This window comes from Arvicanthis niloticus, chromosome 20, assembly GCF_011762505.2.
Source record: "Arvicanthis niloticus isolate mArvNil1 chromosome 20, mArvNil1.pat.X, whole genome shotgun sequence".
Classification (NCBI taxonomy): domain Eukaryota; kingdom Metazoa; phylum Chordata; class Mammalia; order Rodentia; family Muridae; genus Arvicanthis; species Arvicanthis niloticus.
In genome coordinates, this window is record NC_047677.1 from 2,344,000 (window position 1) to 2,353,390 (window position 9,391).

The 9,391-nt window shown below is 39.6% G+C and overlaps 1 long non-coding RNA gene across 1 annotated transcript; it reads right to left on the reverse strand.

Moving 5' to 3' along the window:
- Positions 1-4,503: 4,503 nt before the first annotated feature.
- On the reverse strand, positions 4,504-8,497 carry LOC143435274 (uncharacterized). The gene is made up of 3 exons (XR_013105413.1): positions 8,358-8,497; positions 5,403-5,473; positions 4,504-5,119 (listed from the first exon to the last, which is right to left on the reverse strand). It is a non-coding gene; the product is annotated as an uncharacterized LOC143435274 (long non-coding RNA).
- Between the last annotated feature and the right edge of the window lie 894 nt (positions 8,498-9,391).

A 9,391-nucleotide genomic window follows, 5' to 3' on the forward strand; every position in this document is an offset into this window, starting at 1 on the left:
TTCCTAAATATAATATTAGTTCTAGATTTAAGAATTGTTTGACTCTTTATTTTTGACGGCATTAAAAAGAACTTCTATAGTTTCCTTGTAAATGTAAATGCTTTCTAAGAGAGAGAAATATTAAAATTATTATTAAAATATTAAAGTCCCAGAAAAGCCAATGAATGTATATTCAAGCAATCTTCCCAGAGATGTTTTGACCTCCATGCGAAGTTGAATTCTCATTTTTATTCACCTGTTCTCCAGTTCAAAGGCAAGCTGCACATTACAAGTACATGCAGATTTACTCAGTGCTTTTATACTTTTACATTGGACATTGTTCCTTACCAAGCAATAATTGTTGAGTATGAGACAGGTGTTTGAGGACTAAACTGTCTACAGTATTTATTTTTAATGTTTTCATTTTTAATATTTATGCATAGTCTGTGTAAATTTATGTACATATGTATATGCAGGTCCTATTAAAGACCAGAAGAAGCAGGCATGGGATTCCTTGGAGCTGGACTTATAGGCATTTGTAAGCCACTGGACATGGGTTCTAAAATCTCAACACAAGGGATGACAAAATGACAAAGACTATTAAACACTGAGCCATGTAAGTGCTCTGTAATTAGAAAAAAAATGAAGTGTTCACTAGTCAGTAGTAAGCTGGTGAAAGGTCCCAAGGGGGCAACTGAGGGATCCCAACTGGGCAAGCTCACACCATACACGCCACTGTGGTCTGTTGTCTGCACAGGCATCTAGTCATTAACTGGGTCAATAATTGAAGCTCCCAAAGCTGCTTCCCCAACAAAAGTCATGGGTTTTAATAGGTGTGTTGTATAAAGACTGGGGAGGAAAGAATCAGCAGAAGGGGATTCCAATGTTGCGATTGCACTGCAGTCAACAACAAGCAACTACTGAGTACTTAACATGTGCAGGACAGTACCTGGGCTGATGGGAACAAAGTATAAGTACCTGTGCATAGCTGCCCAAAACTTGGAGTTTAGCAGACAGTAATGAGTAATCTCCCTTTCCAGATATGTGTGTGTGTTTTTATGCATACTTATGGAGGTACACAAAACACACACATACACACACACACATGCACACAGAGGTTCATACAATGATTCCTGAAACTCAGAAAATGAAAGAAGTATATAAGAAAAACACAAATGCTTATTTAAAAAAAAAAAAAAAAAAAAAAAAAGCTATTTCAGAATTTTTGAGAATGACCTGCCTCTTTTCTTTCAGGATAGACACAGAAGATAAACAAAGGATATGAGGAGAGAGAGAGAGACAGAAGAAAGAAACATTCTGCATATGCTATGTCTCTGTTAATGTTGTCATTTAAGAGATTAGCATCCTAGACAAAATAGCAATTATGAGGATGAGCACAGAAAGGCAGAATCTTTGGAATCTGCCGTGTTCTTATTATCCCATCTCTGCATTCTCTCCCTGACAGCCCTTCCACAGAAATGCTTCTCTAGTTTCAAGGATTATACTTTTCCCCCCAATAGATCACAGACCAGTAATTTAACAAAATGTATGCAAAAATTAGGAAACATAAAATAAGCATTCTCAAAATAAAGTCTTAATTTTTGTTATAAAATTTATCAAACATTCAGCTGCTTTAGTGAATAGAATGAATCTAATGTGGATTTAAAAACACAGGCGCTCACAGACACACACACACACTGGTGAGATAGCTCTCGGTTAGTAATGTGTTTGCCACACAAGCATAAGGATCCATACTCAGACCTCATGGAAAAAACAAAACAGAAAAACCCTGGGCATGGTAGGAACAGTCGTAATCTCGGTGCTGCAAAGATGGGCACAGGAAGATGCCGGAGACTTGCTGGCCAGCTTCATGTCATTAATACATCCTGTCTCAAAAACAAAGTGGATTTCTCCTGTGGAATGCCAATCAAAAGGCTGCCCTCTCATCTCCACAGACATACACACACATGTACACACACACACATGCACCTATGTGCACATGCACACATACACGCAACTATAAATGCTGTTCATTAGAACATGTGCATTTCATGAGACAATATGGAGACTCACTAGTACATGCAGAACATTTTGTTAATTCACCATTATGACTATGCAAAAATGTTTAATGAAATATTCACTCTCAGAAATAAAAACATATCTGCATACTTTAAGTAAATCATATGGATTTACACTTGGGGTTATATTTTTTATTATGTAGTATGTATCAATGTTCTTGCCTGCAAGTATGTTCATATGCCACATTTGTGCAGTGCTCACGGAGAATACAAGAAAGCATCAGGTTTCATGGAATTGGAGTTACAGAGAGTTGTAAGCTGCCATGTGAATGCTGGGAAAGGATCCTGGATCCTCTAGAAGCACAGACAGTGCTCTTAACTGCTGAGCCATCTCTCAAGACCCTAATACTTAGTCTCTCTCTCTCTCTCTTTCTCTCTCTCTCTCTCTCTCTCTCTCTCTCTCTCTCTCTCTCTCTCTCTCTCTCTCAGCTGAGGACCAAACCCAGGGCCTTATGCTTGCTAGGCAAGTACTCTATCACTGAGATAAATCCCCAACCCCCAATACTTAGTTTCTTAGTGACAAATAAACTTGATTTTTGCTTGTTAACTTATCTATTCAAGATTGGATTGATGACAGCTCTCCTTGCCTTCCAGATGACCCACACTACCAGTGATATGAGGGTAATGATCTGGGTTACAGTTAACAGTCCTTCACTTGAGCACTGCATCATGGACAAACTGCTCTAAACATGTCTACACACCTACTCTTGGTAAGTGTTTTTCTCTCTGCAGACACTAGATAATCAAGCTGCAGATCACACCATTCCAGATGACAATTTGGATCATCCCAGTGGAAAGAATGGCTTTACCCCACCTCCTGTGATCTCTGCTTCCGTGTCTTTTTTTTTAATGATTCTTATATTTATTTTACAAAAATTAACATTTTTCAAATCAGCCTTTTCCCCTAAAATGCATTGCCATTGGAGTGTATAGACTGTTTTCTTTCCGATTATCTGAGCAGTGTTGTATGTGCACAGTGGCATTTTATCTGAGACCTGATTCCTGGCTACTTGCTGGCTATAAAGCCTTGCTGGTAGTTAACTACCAGCTCTCCCATAGCTTCTTTTCTCAATGTTGGCTACCAAAAATAATCTAAGGATTGTGTTCAATTCAGCCGTGAGTTGGTAGTGAATGAGTAACATCACTGAATCAAAGTAAAGGAAGGATAAGACCACAGGACAGCCAGGATTAGAAGGCCTAGAGGAAGAGGAGTCTAGAAAGAGATCGAAGGCATCTGAGTAGACAGGATCTATGAGCAAGAGGGAAAGAAACGAGGGCGAAGGGACCATATTTAAAACCAAAGTTTCAAGGAAAGGGCACTAAGCAGTTTCAAATGTTTCAGAAAACTCATCAAACCAGGACTCTGTTCCAAATGTTGATCTTAGTCTTTAGTCTGAGAGATGCTACAGGAGCATCAAGTAGCATCCTTGGCTAAGGAATGCTGCAGGAGCTGGCTAAGGGAGTAGGCAAGTGCAAGCAGTACCGTGGGGTGGGTTTCAGAACACTATAGAAGGAGTGCCCTTAGGAGTTAACGGATGACTGTGAATTACCTTGCACTCTGTATCAGAAGGAAGGAGGAAGGAGAGAGAGAGAGGATGTGAGACAGAAGTGGCTGCTGCTCCTGTTTTCCTTTTCCCAGCAGATGGTCTTGCTTACATGTTCAAAGGGTATTTGAAAAAGAAGACAATGCAGAGTGCAGGACCTGGAAGCAAAAGGCAAATGCCAGCTAGGAATAGGAATGAAGATGTGGGTGGGATGGCGCTGCAGTAGTGTCCTGAGCCTTCCAGGATGAGGCCAGGAAAGGTGGGGGGAGGGCATACGGAAAAGCATTTCATGGGAAAGGCTCAGAATAATCACTGTCTGAGGGACTGGAGGTAAGGAAACATTTGTTTGCAAAGTTAGAAGACTTGCTACCTTCTTCTGATTCCTTGCAGTTTCTGGCTTTTAAAGGAATGCAAACGACCACAGATGCTCACTCTTGATTAAGATCTCAGGGAGACTATTCACAAGGTGTATATTTACATTCTCCTGTCTCCCTTTAGACTTCCTGGGCTTTCTGTTCCCACCAAAAGCAATCATTAATATGTGGTTTGCTATGTATCTTTCCAGAAGACAGAACTATGATACTTGAAAACATAATCACAACAGAGTCAATGCTACTAAATCATAACTTTCAACATTACCATGAGATAGTTTTATTTCTTTTTTTTTTTTTTTTTCGTTTTTTTAAATCATTGGATTTTTTTTAAGGTTGAAAGCTTTATTTCTGTAAGGTAAATAAAGGGAAGTTTTTTATTCAACCAAAACAGTTTCTATGTACTACATAAAATTCTAAATTATTTTTATCTTAGCTCTAAAAAGAACTCAAATAATCACACAATTTTTTTTTTTATTTAACAGTTATCACAAAACGATATACTGCTTTTTAAAAAGCTGATTTGGGTATTATGCTTTTTGGAAGCTATTCTAAGATTCTTATCAATATCTAATATCTAAAAGAAGGTTTTTATATCTGGGTCACGTATATAATATGGAAAAGACTTAAAATTTCTAATATTTTCTTCATCAACATTGCATTCATAGCTTGGAACATTGGTGTGTCTCCAAGGAGAAGCACTGTGTCCTTAGGTGGCGCTCAGCATCCTGTTTACAGCCCCCATCCTTGTAAACCTGGAAGCCAAGACTTCCCACATCACAGCAGCAGGCTCCTGTGAGAGGTTAACATCCTGTATAAAAAAGCATTTGAGTTTTGAACATCATAACACTGTGTTCTATGAACTCGTGGGAGAATTTTCTCACCGGAGGAGCTTAAACAATTGGCCATCACACTTTTTGAAGTTCTTAAGAGTCTTTTTGGATTTCAAAGATTTCTCACTACGGGAAGAAAACAGGCTAGAATTTTCACACAACCATTGGACTGAACATTGTTAGATGTGGCTGAACAACCTTGTCATAAATCATCACTTTTGTGCTTTTAATAACCTTAGCTGGAGATTGGAAGTGATGAGCCAAGTTTTTTGCTCTTCATTTCTTCATGCCAAGCGAGGAAACTCTATGTTCATCTAGGATGAGAACAAGAAAGAATTTGAACATAAATGTCCTTGAAATTATTTTGGCTAACACAAATTTTGGAAATACCTCCCAAACTATCTCCCTCTATGTTAAACATCCTCAGATTTTCTTCCCTGACCCAACTTAGGACAACTTGTCTCAAAGCCATGGTTTGTCATATAAAGCAAAGCTTTAACTCAGTACATTTTGAATTATTTATAGAGAAGATCATGCTCCTTAAACCAAGCAACTTAATGAGATCATGACTCTGATAATAAAGGCTTCTTTACTTACACAGTTCGCTTTAGTCCAGTGGCAACTTGCTCCCACACAGCACTGGATCCTGGGGACAAGAAACGGCAGACCTGCAAGGAAAGGAAGTCAGTCATAGTTGCTCTAAAATTAAAGTACCTATTCCTGCTTTACAGTTTATCAGATGTTTGGGCCGGATGCTGATTGTTTTAAAACTGTCTAAACATAGTGTATTTCCTAAAGGAATGTTGGCAAACCAAACACTTGCTTCTAGTGACAACATCCGAAATTTTATTAACATAAAAAGACAAATGAGTAAACAGACACGGCACTCATCAGCATATGTATTTTCTAGGAGAACTAAACCCCTGGAAGACTATGTCATGATTTCACAGTAGGTTATGAAGCACTAGCCATAATAAAGATTTAACTTACTGTTAAATTCTTGAAAGTAAGGAATAATAGCCTTCTAACTTTGGATCTGAATGCAATTGTTCCCCCGACCTCTTAATAAAGATTAAGCATATGTGGAAAAAAAACTCAAACTACAGCAAATACATTTTAAATTTGCTATTCCTTCAGAAGTCTGCCCCATCGCCTTGTATACATATCCGTCGTTTGGTTTCTCTGTGAAGGGCAGCTTTTAGGAATGGAAACTTGGCTAAGCCATGATATTTACTTTCTCTAGGTTGGTTTTTGTGCTGTCAATTGAAAAGGAACCCACTTTTCTAGTTGGGAGATTTTGCTTTGGGGAATGAAAACAGCTTCACTCCCCTGCTCCGTTTGTTTTTAAGCTCCTCATAGTTCCGGGCTCTTCCTCAATGAAGAATAATGATTTGACTGACAATTATTTTCAGCATATGACCAAAGCTTCTTTTGAAAAATCTCAAAATAACACAGGAAATACTGAAGGGCTAATGGCTCAGACTCCTACAGTTAAATTAGAGCTCCAGAGAAAAAAATATTAAAGGTATGGGTGTGTTTGGTAAAGCTCTTAAGACATTTTTAATGAAGATAAAATAGTCCATCCAACAGGTAAACACAGCAGTCTGAAACATGTTTTGAGAAACTACAGGAACTTAAAATGTGCATCAGGAAGTTGCAGTGTAACACCATGGCGACGTCTTGAGGAAATAGACTTTCAAAGTATCGATTGTGCAATGCCAGCTGAGTCACATAGGAAATTATGAGCCTGAATCCTGTTAAGACACCAGTGGTGCCAATAAATACTCTGCTCTTCTTCCCTCTCTTCCAACACATCTGTGAGGTCTTCTTGGTTTGAGGGTCATCCAGCTGTCCATGAGTAACCACTAACTAATCCTTCCTGCTGTTGGTTTTTGTTTCTACTTAATAATCCACCCAGAATTCTTGTCTTACATCCACTCTGACTTATGTCAAGATCTGATAAGACACTGGTCACACAGCTTACGACTTTAGGATGGTGCCTTTCATTCAGTTAGCCTGGCTGCCATTATTTTTAGCTGCAGGTAGCTGAAAGAGTCATTACACAAGAGTACTAAATGGTTAAGGACAGAGAATAGTCAGTAAATATCATATAAGGGCATCCTCCACAGAAGCCGAATGTTTTTAAACAGACACAGATCAAGGGACTCAGCCTACCCTGGGTATTGGGGCAAAGGTTAAATATTGTTGATCACTGTTAAATCTTGTTAAGAATTTTGGTTAAGCTTTTGTGAAAGCCTTTCTATAAGCACCTTTTGATGTATCTCCATGAACAAATAAAACTGTTGAGAGTATGTCATTTGATAAAGCTTCCTTCATGCCTTATATCCTTGGAGAACTGTCCCGAAAGAATGGCACCCCAGCTATGAGACCTAGTGTAATGACAGCTGCTGAAGTCAGGACTCCCGTGTCCACAGCCTGTGTAAGCAGTGGAAACTTCCACTGAGAGCAAGACAAGTCCCTGTGAACTTTAGATGACCTGGCCTACAGTGTCTCTAGAGAGCCCCATGTCTGGTTGATATGACCTTTCAGAGGCTGTCATCAATCTAGCCCAAGGAAAGAAGAACACAACGCTTACACAGCAAAGAGCTGTGACTGGCAGGTAGGAGGGCTTTACCTATACTTGGCTGCCATTGGCCTTGCCCTTGGCTGCCATTTGTATAAATTAGAACCACCCAGTTAGTATACTATACCCATGCTTCAGTCTCTTCTACCTACATAGCCAGTAAATCTTACTGCATTTTAAGTTAGTCCAGACATGCCATTGCTCTCAGAAGACATATGCTTTGCAGCCATGCAAAGTGGTGGAAATAATGAGGGCTGCTGTGTTGATAGTAGCAACAGCAACATGCAAGTAAGCAGTGACATCCAAAGGGCAACCAGGCACAAAGGTCACATAGGAGGCTAATACCGAAAACTTCAATAATAGCTCAAACTGCAAAGAGATAAGGATGAGAAGCTGAGGGTCCACACCACTCCAGAGAGCAGCCAGGGCTTAAGGACTCAGGATACTGATACTCACTATGCAGGGTGTAACAGTAGCCGGTATTAGAGACTACGTCATGACACCAAAGACTTGGAGCAGGGTCTGCCTGGCATTGATTGATGCCACCACCAAGAGGTGAGGACTGCCCCAACTACAGAGTACTCGGTGATGGGAGATCAAAACCTAGAGCAATAAACCTTCTATCTGAGCAGCTACATATAAGCCTCAGGCTTCTAACATGAGAATACAGGGATCTGCTTGGGAGGCCTTGGATCCTCAGACACCATCCACCTAGCGCATGGGCTTTGACTCTCCAGGACTGGAGTGTGGATAATATTAGAGCTACTCTTTTTCTTCCATGCAAGCAGAGCAGAAGGACCAAGCCATCTGCTTGATACAAAGACTGATGCTTTAAGGTGAGAAAGGAAGTTTTAAGAACTAAGCAAAAATAATAATAATAATAATAATAATAATAATAATAATAAGAAGAAGAAGAAGAAGAAGAAGAAGAAGAAGAAGAAGAAATAAAAAATAAAAAAATCACATACCCTAGAAGTAATGAATATAGTCCTTAGGCTCCATGGAAATGTCTGTAACAACAACAACAAAAAATGTAATATTGTGTCTAAAACCTATTGGATTGGTTTGGGTTTTGTTCCTGTTTTGATTTTTTTAAAGACATATTTCCTGCAACCCAGTTGGTCTGAAACTCCCTATACAGCACAGGATGACCTTGAACTGCTGATCTTCCTTCCTGTACCATGCGAGGACTGGGCTTGCACTCGCCAACCACCATACCTACTTTTTGCAGTACTGGCAACACCCTAATAACCAAGCTTTATCCCTTAACCAAAAGGGTTGCTCTGTGTGTGTGTGTGTGTGTGTGTGTGTGTGTGTGTGTGTGTGTGTGTTTGTTCAGTGAGTTCAAATGCATATATTTTGGGATGGGGACATGTTTATGTGTTTGTGTATGGAGGCCAGAGGAAAGCCTCAAGTGTTGTTCTCAAGAACACTATCTACTGCCTTTGAAACAGGGTTTCACACTGGCCTAGACCTCACCAATTATGCTAGACAGGCTGACCTGTAAGCCTCAAGATGTCCTGTCTCGGACTCCCCAATACTCTTATTACAATTCTGTATCACTATGTCCCAGAGCTTTACAATAATTCTGGAGACTGAACTCAGGTCTTTGGAAACAGGTCCTTTATCAACTGAACTACCTCCGGCACCATTTTTTTCCCCTAATTAACTGGATTTCAGGTTGTTCTCTAATGCTGAATAAAACAACTCACAAATATTTTTGAATTCTTTATTTTCTTGGATTCTTGCGTGGCAATGTTGATATTTGATACCAAGCTGTACTTAGAAGATTGCCGAAATGAATAAAGATTGACTCTTATCCAGGTTATCAGGTCAACTCATCAAGCAGTTATTAATACCTGCTGTGTGTGCTGCACTAGTGCCTTGGAACTTGGTACAGAGGAAGTATTGTGGTTTAAATCCCACATGCTATTCCCAAAGCTCGTCTGTTGAAACTTGCCTGCAATGCAACAGTGTTCAGAAGTGGGTTTTGGGGGAGGTG